Source organism: Tursiops truncatus, chromosome 12 (genome assembly GCF_011762595.2).
Source record: "Tursiops truncatus isolate mTurTru1 chromosome 12, mTurTru1.mat.Y, whole genome shotgun sequence".
In the NCBI taxonomy this organism is placed as follows: Eukaryota; Metazoa; Chordata; class Mammalia; order Artiodactyla; family Delphinidae; genus Tursiops; species Tursiops truncatus.
Window position 1 is genome coordinate 81,007,451 of NC_047045.1, and position 16,980 is coordinate 81,024,430.

General features: G+C 39.3%; 1 long non-coding RNA gene across 3 annotated transcripts in view; it reads left to right on the top strand.

Moving 5' to 3' along the window:
• LOC117314522 (uncharacterized) overlaps positions 1-16,980 on the top strand; it is an 82,558-nt gene that overhangs the window by 15,179 nt on the left and 50,399 nt on the right. For all 3 annotated transcript variants that reach the window (XR_004529323.2, XR_004529322.2, XR_004529324.2), the window contains exons 2-3: positions 14,373-14,431; positions 14,886-14,958. This is a non-coding gene — a long non-coding RNA (uncharacterized lncRNA). The remainder of the gene's footprint in view (positions 1-14,372; positions 14,432-14,885; positions 14,959-16,980) is intronic.

Here is a 16,980-nt window from a genome sequence, read left to right on the forward strand (position 1 = left end):
GGCACAGGCATGAATCAGCTTTGCACGCATGTGGGAGGGGTAGGTGGGGTGACGGCAAGCGGTGCAGGGGCGCCTGGAGCCGTGGGCTGGAGAAAGGGGCAGGGTCAGATGGTGGAGAACCTCACCTGCGATGCTTTGTGGCAGGGCCATGAGGGGCCCCATGAGCGGGTAACGACAGTGGCGATGGAGGGGACTCTAAGAACAAAGAGACCACCTCTAGTGGGTCTGGCAGGAGAGAGGAATGTGAAGGTTTTGATAAACACGATGAAGTGAGGTTTGGAAGGTGAGGCTTCCCATCACTGCTCGCTGTATCAGTTGCAGGGGGAGCACACCTGAGGCGTCGAGCAAAAAACAGCACAAAATTAAGCACAAAACTGAGCATTTCGGCCCGGAAGACAGCCTCTCAGATCGCTCTAAGGGATGGCTCCCAAGAGGTAAGGGAGGAGCCAGGATATAGAGGAGTTTTGCAAGAAAGACCAGGTATTCAGAACATCAAAAGATTACTGTTAATTAAAGAAAACGTGCTTTTCTATATATGGGAAGATGCAGGAGTCTGGGCCTATTGAAATCCTTCCTTTGATAGGTACCTTAGGACCAGTATCCTGCTTTTCTCCAGCCTGAATCCCTTCAGGGTGCACAGCTGGGGGCAGCTGCAGTGGCTACTGGCTTGATGGCCACAACATCCTTTGTATAATGATATGGCAGGCAAAATTTTTTCATCAACAGAGGCAAGGATATTAAATAAGATGACATTTTTAAAGCCTGGGCATTTGATGATACAGTCTACTATAGACTACAGTAGACTGTAGTTTAAATTTTGCCTAATTTCTAACTCTTTGATCTCTAAGAATGGCCGGAAAATTTGAAAAATGACTATCTCTGCTATGGGGTCGCATAGTCAGATACCAATGTTCACAAATTAGATCTGAAACATGACTCAAACAATTTGTTTAAAAAATGATGTAACAAGAGGAACTGCACACATGCAAATGAACACCTGTGAAAATTCTTAGGCAAGAGCTGCTAAGTTTAGCAACATCAGTTTAGCAATTTGAGAGAAGGAATCTCTTTTGGGGCCAAATGCCCAGTTTTACAGATTGCTTTGCTTCTTGGCTCTGCTGGAATGTTTGTTGAACACACAATTCCTGTCTTTAAAGGAGTTATTGAATTTTATAATTAATAATCCTGGAAGGAATACATTTAGATCATGTGCATCTCATTGTGTTCTGAGGCCTGCAGATGTCTGCTGTACCTTTCAGGATTTAGACATATAAACCTCGCTGTATAAAATTTTTCTTAGCAACTAAGTGCATGCAATTCAAGTGTCATGTTACCTACAAGTCTGCCAGAAACGAAGCTACACTTTTTCTTATTTCCAATACAATGAAAACCCCATCACTTTTTGCTGCAGATTCACAGATAAAAATAATTGGGCTCACGAATGAAATGCCCAGGTGACTTCCCTGTCACTCTACAGAGAGAGCCCCCACTTGACATGTTTCTGGTTCCTTAAGACTTTAAAATATTTTTCTTTCTTTTTTTTCATACTTTCCTAAAACTAAAAAAAGAAAACATGGAAAGAAAAAAATAGAAGATATATACCAAGAAAATATTAACCAAAATAAAGCTGATATTGACACTGTTAATATTATACAAAATAACATCAAGAAAAAGCAGCGTTAAGGACATTATAAAATGATTAAAGATTCAATTCATCGAGAAGTTATAACAATTCTGAACTTGTATTCTTTTTTTTATTTAAAAAAATTTTTTTGATTACCAAAGCAAAGACACTTATAAAGCAAATACAATCTGCAATAATAAATACATCTGCAATAGATGCTAAATATCATTAAATTATTATATAATTTAGACAGTAAATATGGTCTATTTTTGCTTCTTTCCAATAGAATACATTTGATCACTTTTTTTTTATACAGCAGGTTCTTATTAGTCATCCATTTTATATACATCACTGTACACATGTCAATCCCAATCTCCCAATTCATCACCCCCCCCACCCCCCCCACCACTTTCCCCCCTTGGTGTCCATACGTTTGTTCTCTACATCTGTGTCTCAACTTCTACCCTGCAAACTGGATCATCTGTACCATTTTTCTAGGTTCCACATATGTGCATTAATATACGATATTTGTTTTTCTCTTTCTGACTTACTTCACCCTGTATGACAGTCTCTAGATCCATTCACGTCTCTACAAATGACCCAATTTTGTTCTTTTTTAATGGCTGAGTAATATTCCATTGTATATATGTACCACATCTTCTTTATCCATTCGTCTGTCGATGGGCATTTAAGTTGCTTTCATGACCTGACTATTGTACATAGTGCTGCAATGAACATAGGTGTACATGTGTCTTTTTGAATTGTGGTTTTCTCTGGGTATATGCCCAGTAGTGGGATTACTGGGTCATATGGTAATTTTATTTTTAGTTTTTTAAGGAACCTCCATACTGTTCTCCACAGTGGCTGTATCAGTTTACATTCCCACCAGCAGTGCAAGAGGGTTGATTCCCTTTTCTCCACACCCTCTCCAGCATTTGTTGTTTGTAGATTTTCTGATGATGCCCATTCTAACTGTTGTGTGGTGATACCTCATTGTAGTTTTGATTTGCATTTCTCTAATAATTAGTGTTGTTGAGCAGCTTTTCATGTGCTTCTTGGCCATCAGTATGTCTTCTTTGGAGAAATGTCTGTTTAGGTCTTCTACCCATTTTTGGATTGGGTTCTTTGTTTTTTTAATATCGAGCTGCATGAGCTGTTTATATATTTTAGAGATTAATCCTTTGTCCACTGATTGATTTGCAAATATTTTCTCCCATTCTGAGGGTTGTCTTTTTGTTTTGTTTATGGTTTCCTTTGCTGTGCAAAAGCTTTTCCATTTCATTAGGTCCCATTTGTTTATTTCTGTTTTTATTTCCATTACTCTAGGAGGTGGATCAAAAAAGATCTTGCTGTGATTTATGTCAAAGAGTGTTCTTCCTATGTTTTCCTCTAAGAGTTTTATAGTGTCTGGCCTTACATTTAGGTCTCTAATCCATTTTGAGTTTACTTTTGTGTTATGGTGTTAGGGAGTGTTCTAATTTCATTCTTTTACATGTAGCTGTCCAGTTTTCCTGGCACCACTTATTGAAGAGACTCTTTTCTCCATTGTATATCCTTGCCTCCTTTGTCATAGATTAGTTGACCATAGGTGCGTGGGTTTACCCCTGAGCTTTGTATCATGTTCCATTGATCTATGTTTCTGTTTTTGTGCCAGTACCATATTGTCTTGATTACTGTAGTTTTGTAGTCTGAAGTCAGGGAGTCTGATTCCTCCAGCTCCGTTTTTTTCCCTCAAGACTGCTTTGGCTATTCGGGGTCTTTTGTGTCTCCAGACAAATTTTAAGATTTTTTTGTTCTAGTTCTGTAAAAAATGCCATTGGTAATTTGATAGGAATTGCATTGAATCTGTAGATTGCTTTGGGTAGTATAGTCATTTTCACAATATTGATTCTTCCAATCCAAGAACATGGTATCTCTCTCCATCTGTTTATATCATCTTTAATTTCTTTCATCAGTGTCTTATAGTTTTCTGCATACAGGTCTTTTGTCTCCCTAGGTAGGTTTATTCCTAGGTATTTTATTCTTTTTGTTACAATGGTAAATGGGAGTGTTTCCTTAATTTCTCTTTCAGATTTTTCATCATTAATGTATAGGAATGCAAGAGATTTCTGTGCACTAATTTTGTATCCTGCTACTTTACCAAATTCATTGATTAGCTCTAGTAGTTTTCTGGTGGCATCTTTAGGATTCTCTATGTATAGTATCATGTCATCGGCAAAGAGTGACAGTTTTACTTCTTTTCCAATTTGTATTCCTTTTATTTCTTTTCCTTCTCTGATTGCCGTGGCTAGGACTTCCAAAACTATGTTGAATAATAGTGGTGAGAGTGGACATCTTTGTCTTGTTCCTGATCTTAGAGGAAATGCTTTCAGTTTTTCACCATTGAGAATGATGTTTGCTGTGGGTTTGTCGTATATGGCCTTTATTATGTTGAGGTAGGTTCCCTCTATGCCCACTTTCTGGAGAGTTTTGATCATAAATGGGTGTTGAATTTTGTCAAAAGCTTTTTCTGCATCTATCAAGATGATCATATAGTTTTTATTCTTCAATTTGTTAATATGGTGTATCACATTGATTGATTTGCGTATATTGAAGAATCCTTGCAACCCTGGGATAAATCCCACTTGATCATGGTGTATGATCCTTTTAATGTGTTACTGGATTGTGTTTGCTAGTATTTTGTTGAGGATTTTTGCATCTATATTCATGAGTGATATTGGTCTGTAATTTTCTTTTTTTGTAGTGTCTTTGTCTGGTTTTGGTATCAGGGTGATGGTGGCCTCATAGAATGAGTTTGGGAGTGTTCCTTCTGCAATTTTTTGGAAGAGTTTGAGAAGGATGGGTGTTAGCTCTTCTCTAAAGGTTTGAGAGAATTCACCTGTGAAGCCATCTGGTCCTGGACTTTTGTTTGTTGGAAGATTTTTAATCACAGTTTCAATTTCATTACTTGTGATTGGTCTGTTCATATTTTCTGTTTCTTCCTGGTTCAGTCTTGGAAGGTTATACCTTTCTAAGAATTTGTCCATTTCTTCCAGGTTGTCCATTTTATTGGCATAGAGTTGCTTGTAGTAGTGTTTTAGGATGCTTTGTATTTCTGCGGTGTCTGTTGTAACTTTTTCTTTTTCATTTCTAATTTTATTGATTTGAGTCCTCTCCCTCTTTTTCTTGATGAGTCTGGCTAATGGTTTATAAATTTTGTTTATCTTCTCAAAGATCCAACTTTTAGTTTTATTGATCTTTGCTATTGTCTTCTTTGTTTCTGTTTCATTTATTTCTGCTCTGATCTTTATGATTTCTTTCCTTCTGCTAACTTTGGGTTTTGTTTGTTCTTCTTTCTCTAGTTCCTTTAGGTGTAAGGTTAGCTTATTTATTTGAGATTTTTCTTGTTCTTGAGGTAGGCTTGTATAGCTATAAACTTCCCTCTTAGAACTGCTTTTGCTGTATCCCATAGGTTTTGGGTTGTCATGTTTTCATTGTCATTTGTCTCTAGGTATTTTTTGATTTCCTCTTTGATTTTTTCAGTGATCTCTTGGTTATTTAGTAACGTATTGTTTAGCCTCCATGTGTTTGTGTTTTTTACGTTTTTTCCCCTGTAATTCATTTCTAATCTCATAGTGTTGTGGTCCGAAAAGATGCTTGATATGATTTCAATTTTCTTAAATTTACTGAGGCTTGAATTGTGACCCAAGATATGATCTATCCTGGAGAATGTTCTATGCACAGTTGAGAAGAAAGTGTAATCTGTTTTTGGATAGAATGTCCTATAAATATCTATTAAATCTATCTGGTCTATTGTGTCATTTAAAGCTTCTGTTTCCTTATTTATTTTCATTTTGGATGATCTGTCCATTGGTGTAAGTGAGGTGTTAAAGTGCCCCCCTATTACTGTGTTACTGTCGATTTCCTCTTTTATACCTGTTAGCAGTTGCCTTATGTATTGAGGTGCTCCAATGTTGGGTGCATATATATTTAAAATTGTTGTATCTTCTTCTTGGATTGATCCCTTGATCATTATGTAGTGTCCTTCCTTGTCTCTTATAACATTCTTTAAAGTCTATTCTATCTCATATGAGTATTGCTACTCCAGCTTTCTTTTGATTTCTATTTGCATGGAATATCTTTTTCCATCCCCTCACTTTCAGTCTGTTTGTGTCCCTAGGTCTGAAGTGGGTCTCTTGTAGACAGCATATATATGGGTCTTGCTTTTGTATCCATTCAGCAAGCCTGTGTCTTTTGGTTGGAGCATTTAAGCCATTCACGTTTCAGGTAATTATCGATATATATGTTCCTATTACTGTTTTCTTAATTGTTTTGGGTTTGTTTTTGTAAGTCCTTTTCTCCTCTTGTGTTTCTGACTTAGAGAAGTTCCTTTAGCTTTTGTTGTAGAGCTGGTTTGGTGGGGCTGAATTCTCTTAGCTTTTGCTTGTCTGTAAAGCTTTTGATTTCTCCATCGAATCTGAATGAGATCCTTGCCAGGTAGGGTAATCTTGACTGTAGGTTCTTCCCTGTCATCACTTTAAGTATATCATGTCACTCCCTTCTGGCTTGTAGAGTTTCTGCTGAGAAATCAGCTGTTAACCTTATGGGAGTTCCCTTGTATGTTATTTGTCATTTTTCCCTTGCTGCTTTCAATAATTTTTCTTTGTCTTAATTTTTGCCAATTTGATTACTATGTGTATCGGTGTGTTTCTCCTTGGGTTTATCCTATATGGGACTTGCTGCTCTTCCTGGACTTGGGTGGCTATTTCCTTTCCCATGTTAGGGAAGTTTCGTCTATAATCTCTTCAGATATTTTCTCGGGTCCTTTTTCTCTCTCTTCTCCTTCTGGGACCCCTATAATGCAAAAGTTTTTGTGTTTAATGTTGTCCCAGAGGTCTTTTAGGCTGTCTTTGTATCTTTTCATTCTTTTTTCTTTATTCTGTTCTGCTGCAGTGAATTCCACCATTCTGTCTTCCAGGTCACTTATCCGTTCATCTGCCTCAGTTATTCTGCTATTGGTTCCTTCTAGTGTATTTTTCATTTCAGTTATTGTATTGTTCATCTCTGTTTGTTTGTTCTTTAATTCTTCTAGGTCTTTGTTAAACATTCCTTGCATCTTCTCGATCTTTGCCTCCATTCTTTTTCCGAGGTCCTGGATCATCTTCACTATCATTATTCTGAATTCTTTCTCTGGAAGGTTGCCTATCTCCACTTCATTTAGTTGTTTTTCTGGGGTTTTATCTTGTTCCTTCATCTGGTACATAGCCCTCTGCCTTTTCATCTTGTCTATCTTTCTGTGAATGTGGTTTTTGTTCCACAGGCTGCAGGATTGTAGTTCTTCTTGCTTCTGCTGTCTGCCCTCTCTAAAATATTTTTCTTAATGTTTGTTTGGGTTGTCTTTGCAGTTTTGGAAACTGGTCAATTTTTACATATGTCTAAATGCCTCCTATACTTTACACTTAACACACCAAAAGAATTTTCCAAGATATGATCACATCTTATCCTTTCAGTAAGCCTACTGGGGTGGGGGGTTGTTAGGGATACCAGCCCAAGGCTGAGAGCTCTTTACTAGGTATTGCATACACAGTGGAGAAGACGTATGCCCAGCGGTACAGTGGAGTGGGCGCCTAATAGACCAAACCTCCCACAAATTACAACTATAAACTCCAGACAAACCACAAAAATCAATGAAAGGATCTGGAGGGTGAACAAAAGCAGGCAGAGGGGAGTTGAATGTTGGAGGAGGGTGTGTGTTTCCTGGCATCAGCTTTGACCGGAGGATGGGACATGGTCAAAAAGGGTATGTGAGTGGCTAAAACTCCAATAGAAAATCTGTCATCTTTCTGGCCTGAGGAATCAAGGTGGAGCCTGGGGCAATCAGGGCCATGAGAGAGTGAGGGATCACCGAGAAAAGAGGTGACCTAAATTCTGTGTTTTAACTCTGCACAAGGCAGACTAAGGGCAGCTGGCAGTTAAGGTCTAGAGCACAGTTGGTTATCTGTGGGTTATACCCTGAGAAAAGGAGGGCCAACTAAGGGCCATGAGCATCCAGGGGTTTTGGTGTAGGGAGCGGGGATCCTGGAACCAATCCCTCAAGGATCCTGAGGGACAGCGTAACTGAGATCTGAATTGCCACCCACCACAGGTGAGACAGAGCTTGCAGTTTGAATCTAACCAAGTCACTTGCCTGTTAAGATGAAATATAAACAGTCTTGGGATGAACACACCAGAATTCAGTCTTGACTACATAACATTCACAATGTCCAGGTTATAATCCCAAACTATTCAAGATAAGAAGAACCAGGAAAATGTGGCCTATTGTCAAGAGAGAAGACAAGGGGAAGGAGAAGAGAGTAAAAAACATCCTACAGAGCCCTCAGGGATGTGTGGGACAGCATCAAAAAGGCCAACATATGCATAGTTGAAGTTCCAGAAGAAGAGGATAAAGAGAATGAGATGGAAGTTAAATGATCGCCTTTCATGATTTCTGATACTTAACTGTATACACGAAGGGCTTGAACTGCATAGGTTACATTTCTGAAAAGCATTTGTTGCCCAAGTAGCAAAGCAATCACATTGTTTGAGAAGTTTAAAATTTTTCCCTGTGAATCTGAAATTATATATGGTTCTTTACTTGAGTTTATGGAAAACAAATAATATAACAAATGAGTTTATGGGAAAAAAATCTACATTTTATGTTCACAGAGACAGCTAGCATTTATTGAGCACCAGATGTGTTTTGGGTACTGTAAAGTAATTTATAGATATTATCTCATCAAGTCCTTCTATCAACCCTATGGACTAGGTGGTATTGTTATTTCCATTTTGCAGATGGGAAAATGCAGGCACAGAGATTAAGTAATTTGTCCAAGGTTGAATGGCTTGGTGGTAGATTCAAGATTCAAGATTTTAACGCAGGCAGCCGTCTGTGCAGACTTACACCATTTAACCCCTGGCCATCCTCCCAGGACTGGGGTCTTCACTGTTTCTTGCCCACACCATGATTATTCCTACCCTCACTCATCCGGTTCTGTCCTCCTGCAGTGCCCACCCGCCCCCACCCCAGTGATCATTCACTGTCCACCCTTAATTGTCTGGAAACTTTGTCCCTCCCCATTCCTACAGCTGCTTCTCTGCCTGATTTCCTGTTGACCAAGTGTAATTGCTTCCTAATATTTAGGTAGTAACCTCAGAAAATAGCTGTTCTGCCTCAAATTGCCCTTCCTCCAAGCCATCCTAGTAATCCTGATGGGTAATCACCTTAAATACACTTTCATCAGAAGTCTTGATGAATAGTCTCCCACTATTTCACTTTGAATCCTAGTTTAGGGAACACTCAAGGCCCTCCAAAATCTGTCCTTGACCTACTTTTCCAACTGTATCCAAATGTTAAAACACCAACCCCAGACAGATATCTCTCAGGTCATTTAAATGTGTTTGGCATGTAGTAAAGCATTGAACGTTAGCTATTATTATTTTATATATAATATTTAAATAGGTAATACACCATTCAAGCACCGAAAATATAGAAATGTATTATTGAAATGTCTTCTACTTATTCTTAGCCATTCCCCACCACCAACATGTTAAACTACTATTATTAATTACTTTTTTTTAAAGATAAATTACAGCATACTGTACACATTGACCTGTTACATGTTGCTTTTTTCCAATCCATATATCTTGGAGATCTTTTTGTATCAATAGCCGAAGAGCTTTCTCATTTCTTTTTTACAGCTACATAGAAATTTTCATAGCTGTATGGCTATGCCGTAATTTAACTATTCATAATTTAATTATTCTCTAACCAAACGCATTGATGTTATTATAAATAACGCTAAAGAAAATATCCTCATCCAGATATAATTTTTCATGCCTGAGAACTTATCTACAAAGTACATTCCTAGAAGGAGAACTGGTTAGGAAAATGACTTATGCACTTGCAATTTTAACAATTATTGTCAAACTGGCTTCCATAGGGGTCATATCAGTTTTCACTTCCAACAAAAATGAATGAGTCACTAGTTTCCCAACAGCCTTACCAACGTGCTGTGTTATTAAACTTTTAGAGTTTTGCCCACCTGATGGGAGAAATAGTGTCTTAGTGTAGTTTTAAAAAATGAGTGAGTTTGAGCATGTTTTCAAAAGTTGAAAGGCCATTTGTTATCCTTTTTCTATGATCATATCATTTGCACACTTTAAAATTGAATTTTGCTCTTTTCCTTAATGATTTACAGGAAATGTATTTATTATGGAAATTAGCCCTTTTTCTGTTACATAAGATGCAAATATTTTTCCAAGTTTGTCATTTGTCCTTTGATTTTGTTTATGGTGTTTTATTCATAGAGACATTTTTGATTTTGACGGTTTTAACTTGTTCTCTTTTACGCCTTTTGGATTTTTTTGGTTTTTATAAATTTATTTATTTATTTCTGGCTGCACTGGGTCTTCGTTGCTTCACCCAGGCCTCTCGCTGTGCTGGCCTCTCTTGCTGCGGAGCACGGGCTCTAGGCGCGCGGGCTTCAGCAGTCCTGGCTCACGGACTCCAGAGCGCAGGCTCAGCAGCTGTGGTGCACGGGCCTAGTTGCTCCGCGGCATGTGGGATCTTCCCGGACCAGGGCTCGAACCCGTGTTCCCTGCACTGGCAGGCGGATTCTTAACCACTGCGCCACCGGGGAAGACGTCCCTCCCCGCCTTCTGGATTTTAAGTCATGTTATAAAGGCCTCTCCTACTCTGAGATTGTATATGAATTTTTCCTTATTTGTCCTAGAAATTTGATTCTTTCACTTCCCGCATTTAAATCTTTGATCCATCTAGAATTTATCCTGGCATATATTTGAGATATGGTTCCACCTTTTTCTCCCCAGATGGCCACTCATTTATAACCATTGCCATTTACTGAATTACCCTTAGAATCCCCACTGCTGTGAAATGCCACCATCATACCCTGAAGTCCTGTGTGCATTTGCCTCTGTTCTTGGGCTCCCGGTTCTGCTCTGTTGGTTTGCTGCCTATTCATGCTTCAGGACCAACCCGTCCCTGGACTGAGCATGGCTTACAATCAGCGGGGCTCGTTCTCCCTCTCCGCTCCCTTTTCCGTGGTTCTCGTTCCTATTTGTTTACAGCTTTTGAAATATGACCTTCAGATTCAGTTCGTTTGGTTTCAGCAAGCAGCAAAAACAGCTCCCCCCCCCAAAAAAAATTTAAAACCTTTCTGTTGGTTCCTTTATTACCATCACCTTAAGTTCATAAATTAACATAGGAAAACTTGACATATTTAATGACTTTGAATCTTACTAAGAATATAGTAAATTCTTCTGTGTTTATTCAACTCTACTTCGTCGTCCTGCAGGAACTTTTAAAAATTTGTGTCAAATTGGTTTGGTTAAGTTTATTCCTAGATATTTTATCTGTTTGTGGCTAATGTACGTGGAGTGTTTTCTTTCACTGCATTTTCTGACTCGTGTTAGTATGTGTGGAGCCTTTTGATTTCTGTGTATTAATATTACACCATTCTAGCTCAGCTTGTTTTCTTATAATTTCTAGTAGGTTTTGTTCTTAGTTGATCCTCTTTAATTTTCCAAGTATCTAACCATATAATCTGCGAACAATAATAGCCTTACCTCTTCCCTTACAATATTTATTCCTCTGACTTCTTTCTCTTGTCTGGTTGCTTCAGAGAGTACATCCAGAACACTTTTAGGTAAATGGAAATATTACCAACCTGACATTTTCCCGATTTCAGTGGGAGAGTCTAGTGTTTCCTCATTCAGACTTTTGGTCTGAGATTTACAACTTAAAAAAAAATCATATTCACTGATTTCTATTTCATTAAGCATTTTAAAAAATATTAGTAATGGAGATTAAATTTTGAAGGTGACTTTTTGGTATCTACAGGGTTATATTTTCCCTGTAACTTACTAAAATGATGACTTACATCAGTAAATTTCCTACACTGGAATTACTCTTGCATTCCTGTACTAACTCCACTTGGTTCAGACATTCCATCTGCTAATACTGGGTTGGCCAAAAGGTTCGTTCGGTTTTTTCGTAAGATGGCTCCAGTAGTGCTTAGTTGTCCTTAATTTCATTAGAAACAATTTTGTTAGATTGTATCTTGACAGCCATCATATCAGCATGCATTTAAAAGAAAAACTTATCAAAACTGGTGGATTTTTGTGTAGCTATTTTAATATTGAAGATGGAAGAAAAAAAGCAACATTTTCAGCATATTATGCTTTATTATTTCAAGAAAGGTGAAAGCACAACTGAAACGCAAAAAGATTTGTGCAGTGCATGGAGAAGGTGCTGTGACTGATCGAATGTGTCAAAAGTGGTTTGCGAAGTTTCGTGCTGGAGATTTCTCACTGGACGATGCTCCATGGTCGGGTAGACCAGTTGAAGTTGATCACGATCAAATCGAGACATTAATTGAGAACAATCAACGTTATACCACGCGGGAGGTAGCCGACATACTCAAAATATCCAAATCAAGTGCTGAAAATCATTCGCACCAGCTTGGTTATGTTCATCACTTTGATGTTTGGGTTCCACAAAAGTTAAGAGAAAAAAACCTTCTTGACAGCATTTCCACATCCGATTCTCTACTTAAATGTAAGGAAAACATTCCATTTTTAAAACCAGTTGTGACAGGCGATAAAAAGTGGATACTTTACAATAATGTGGAATGGAAGAGATTGTGGAATAAGCGAAATGAACCACCACCAACCACAGCAAAGGCCGGTCTTCATCCAAAGAAGGTGATGTTGTGTACATGGTGGGATTGGAAGGGAGTCCTCTATTATGAGCTCCTTCGGTAAAACCAAACGACTGATTCCAGCAAGTATTGCTCCCAATTAGACCAACTGAAAAGCAGCAATAGATGAAAAATGTCCGGAATTAGTCAGCAGAAAACACATAATCTTCCATCAGGATAACGCAAGACTGCGCGTTTCTTTGATGACCAGGCAAAGACTGTTACAGCTTGGCTGGGAAGTTCTGATTCATCCACCATATTCACGAAACACTGCACCTTCGGATTTCCATTTATTTCAGTCTTTATAAAATTCTCTTAATGGAAAAGATTTCAATTCCCTGGAAGACTGTAAAAGGCACCTGGAACAGTTCTTTGCTCAAAAAGATAAAAAGTTTTGGGAAGATGGAATTATGAAGATGCCTGAAAAATGGCAGAAGGTACTGGAACAAAAGGGTGAATGTGTTGTTCTGTAAAGTTCTTGGTGAAAGTGAAAAATGTGTTTTTTATTTTTACTTAAAGACCAAAGGCACTTTTTGTCCAACCCAATATTTTATTTGGAATTTTTGCGTCGATATTCATAAGATTGATAAGTAATTTTCTCTGTTTCTTATACGAAGTACATCTGTTTAGCTTTCCTCTCTTTTCTGGAATTAGGTTGGTAAGTTATGTTTTCCTAGAAACTTGATCATCTCATTCATATTTGCATAGAGTCCAGCAAAGGAGGGCTTTAGTTCTTTGAATTTCCAGGCTTTGTTATGATTTCCCACGATCATTTCTCATGTTGTGTAGGTTTGATTTCACCCTTTTCCTTGCGTAGGGTAGGCAGAAGTTTGTTTTCAGAGAGCTAGTTTGGTTTTATTTTTCAGTTCTAATCTTTTTCTGTTTTCCAAATGATTAATTTCAACTATATTTTTATTATTCCCTTTCTAACTTCATGAATGGTATGCTGAAGGCATTCATTTTTGTTTATTAATATAATTTTATAAGGACAAGAATTTTCATCTGAACACCACTTTAGCTATCTCTCGGGTTCTGAAAGGTAGTCTACACATATATATTTCATATTAGCTACTGCTATTATTATTATTTATGTGGAAAGCCACTGGAGAGTTAAGGAAAGAAATAAGTTTGGTTTTCTAGGATAGGGCTAGATTAAGGTGGGCCTTGAGTGGGAGGTGTTGGTTAGAGATTTTTAACTTGATAAAAATAGTATTAAGAAGCCACTGGGGAGCTTTGGAAAGTAACATGATGTAAGTGTTGTTTTGAAATGATGAACATCTCACATATTAACATTACCTTATCTAGCACTTTGTTTTTTCCAAAGCAATTTTGGATAGGAAATGCCTTTTTCAGCAAAGATGGAAAAAAGAAGGCTTATCTATCTCCTTCTCAAAGATGATATGGTCCAATCCCGTAAACGAATACCTACCTAGAACTTCTCGTGATTGTTTTGAATGTTGTACACTGGCTGAAATCTTTCATTACTGACTTTAGAATTTCATACAGAAAGCTCCTTTAAATTTGAAGCATACCCTATAATTAATTGGACTGTGGAGCAGCCATTCACTTCTACTCTAGCGCTTCATGTTATCCCTCATTTGGAACTGACCTTTGCCTTCCGAGGTGTTTTATTTCTCTAGTAGGTTGTAAATTTCTCATAAGTACAGTATCTTTTATATTGTAGGAGGTCAATTCATATTTGTTATTAAATTATTTTGCTTAAAACTACTCTTGTATAATTATAAAATTCTCACAATGTGCATATGAGTAGTTGAAATACTCCAAGATAATTGTCTACCTTATCTTTATATTATCCCTAATCATATTCAACATTTTCAGTTGTCTTTCTATACTAAATAGGTAACCTGCACTTTATCCCACGTTCTATTATTCGAGTAACTAAACTAGTAAATTGGTGTGTGTTATACCAGATCCACAATCTCTTTTATTTGATTTTTGTTCAAGGGCTAATAGTTCCTACTCAATGTCCACTGTTCTCTTCTTTCTTACAGATTTTATCAGAGGAGGAAATGTGCCTACAGCAAACTGTATTTCCTAGACTCCTCTCCAGGTGAGAGCAGCCGTGTGACTAAATTCTGGCCACATGAATGTAGGTGGAAATTATTGAGCTAGAAAATTCCTGCCTAGAATTTGGAGGGCAAGCCTGGAGGAGAATCATGCTCACAGGAAGGATGGTGGACTAGAAAGCTAGAAAGTGTGAATGAGACTAGCTACGCAATTTGCAGGGGCAGCACAACAGAGCATCGCCTCTGGCGCTGGGCCCTTGGAAGCATGGGGCCCTATGTGACTGCATGGGTCACATCCTGGTGAAGCTGGCCCTGTGTGTGAAGGAACTGGGGCCCGAGGATGTTGTCGAGCTGCCATGTCAGCCCTGGACTGCCCGTCTGTTCTTCTTTTAATAGAGAGGAGCACAGCCCCCTTCTTGTTTAAGCCTCTGTTATCTGGATTTGCTGTGAGGTGCATTCCATAACTGATGCAGTGCTATGACTACCTTCATTTTACAGATGGAGAAACTGATGCTCAGACAGTTTGATACCTGATCCATGGTGACCCATCTGGGGTGTGGACTCAGGCCCTGTGAGTATGGGTCACATACTCCTTTTTTTTTTTTTTTTTTTTAATTTATTTATTTTTGCTGTGTTGGGTCTTCGTTTCTGTGCGAGGGCTTTCTCTAGTTGTGGCAAGCGGGGCCACGCTTCATCGCGATGCGCGGGCTTCTCACTATCGCGGGCTCTCCCGTCGTGGAGCACAGGCTCCAGACGCGCAGGCTCAGTAGTTGTGGCTCACGGGCCCAGTTGCTCCGCGGCATGTGGGATCTTCCCAGACCAGGGCTCGAACCCGTGTCCCCTGCATTGGCAGGCGGATTCTCAACCACTGCGCCACCAGGGAAGCCCCACATACTCTTTCCTGTGCCAACACATTGTCTTTCTTTTCCTACAGAGATATAATCATTCTGCGTTTCCTTTTTCCAGCAAGATACTGCATTCTGCAGGTTTGCTGGTCTCACTATGGTCCCTCTGGGTAGCCTATAATAGGAGGAGGTTAGCTTCATCTCATTGGTGGTTCCTCATTCACATTTAATTGTACTCTGGAGTGGGCAAGTTGCAGGGCCTCAGTCCACATTTAAAATATTGCCCAAAAGTGATTCACTCTTGTCTCTAGTGATTCACTCTTGTCTCTAGCATAATATTTATACTCTGATTCCTCAGTAATTCTCCCTTTGTAGATAAAGCGTCAAGATCTTACATAATTCAGTTAAAAAAGAAACTCAAAATATGTGAGAGCCCATCTGATGTGGGTTTCCATCTACTTGACCCTTCAGGAGGAAAGCATTTATTCTTTTAATAGTGCATTAGGATAAACAGTGTTGATCGCCCTTTGGGTGTTCTCATGCATGGCCGTGGGAAGCACTGTGGCCATTAACTATTATCTATTTTATTAGCATACAAGCCATGGCTGCCACTTCAATGCTCCAGGACCCCAGGGTAACATAGGTTATATTTGCTGGGTTTGGGCTCCAAGGTGACTGCAGGTTTGCTCAGCTCCAGGGCCAGCACCCAGCTTGGTTAACAGACACAGGTTCTGGACCAAGTCCAGAGTGGTGCTGGGGTGGAGGTCAGTGTATGATTGCAGGTAATCAGTGTACTATGTGGGATGCTGGCAATGGCATTGGGAAACCCACCTTCTCCCTCTTGGTAGGAGGAGAGAAAACCTCCTACCTTCCCCAAGAGGAAGGAATTCCAGTCTGTTCATCCAGATTCCAGGACATGAATGTTGGTTGCTCACCAACAGGCACATGAGGTGTATGTGCCTCCTCACCTCTTCCGTTGGTTAGAGGGTCAGCATCCCTCCCAAGCTGGGCCAGGCAGGATAACGCATCGGTGCTGGGGAGGCCCTGGGGCTCGGAGGCTGGGGATCAGACCTGGATTTAGGTTGAAGCCTCTACTTAGGCCTTGGCTTCCAACCCGTTTTTACCATATACCTTGCATTGGAGTGTCAGGCCCATTTGTGACTATGTGGCCTTTAGGCGGTCCACGGAGGACAGAACTGTGGTGTCCTGGGGTCCTTGTCTATAGTATCATTTTTAAATATCACCCAAATCTCACTGCAAGGGGGGGCCCTATGTCGACACCTTGATTTCAGTTCTAGGCTCTAGAACTGTGAGATTGAACTTTTCTGTTGTTTAAGCTACTCGTCTGTGGTACTTTGTTATGACAACGCAACTACCATGCTTGGGAGCGAGGTCGGGTTCTCCTGTTTTAAAAGGCTAGTGGACTCCGTGGTTAGAAGTGGGAATACCATGCTGTGAAGTATTTGAAATCATCACCATACCTTTTCTTCCACTGTTCAAATATAGTAGCTTCTTGACTACAAGAAGCTCATAAGTGTTCGTCAACAAACTGGACTAATTACATGCAATAGAAGACTTTCTGTCTCACTCCTACTTTGGTAAAATAAGGAAATGGGGGTAGAGTTGTTGTGATCTGAGTTGGGTCACGTGGAGGTCAGGTCAGTGGTAACGTGGAATAGATGGGAGGCTCCCTAGCTTATCGTGTTAGTTGTCTATTGATGAGAACTCTCTGATTCTTGATGAGAAGT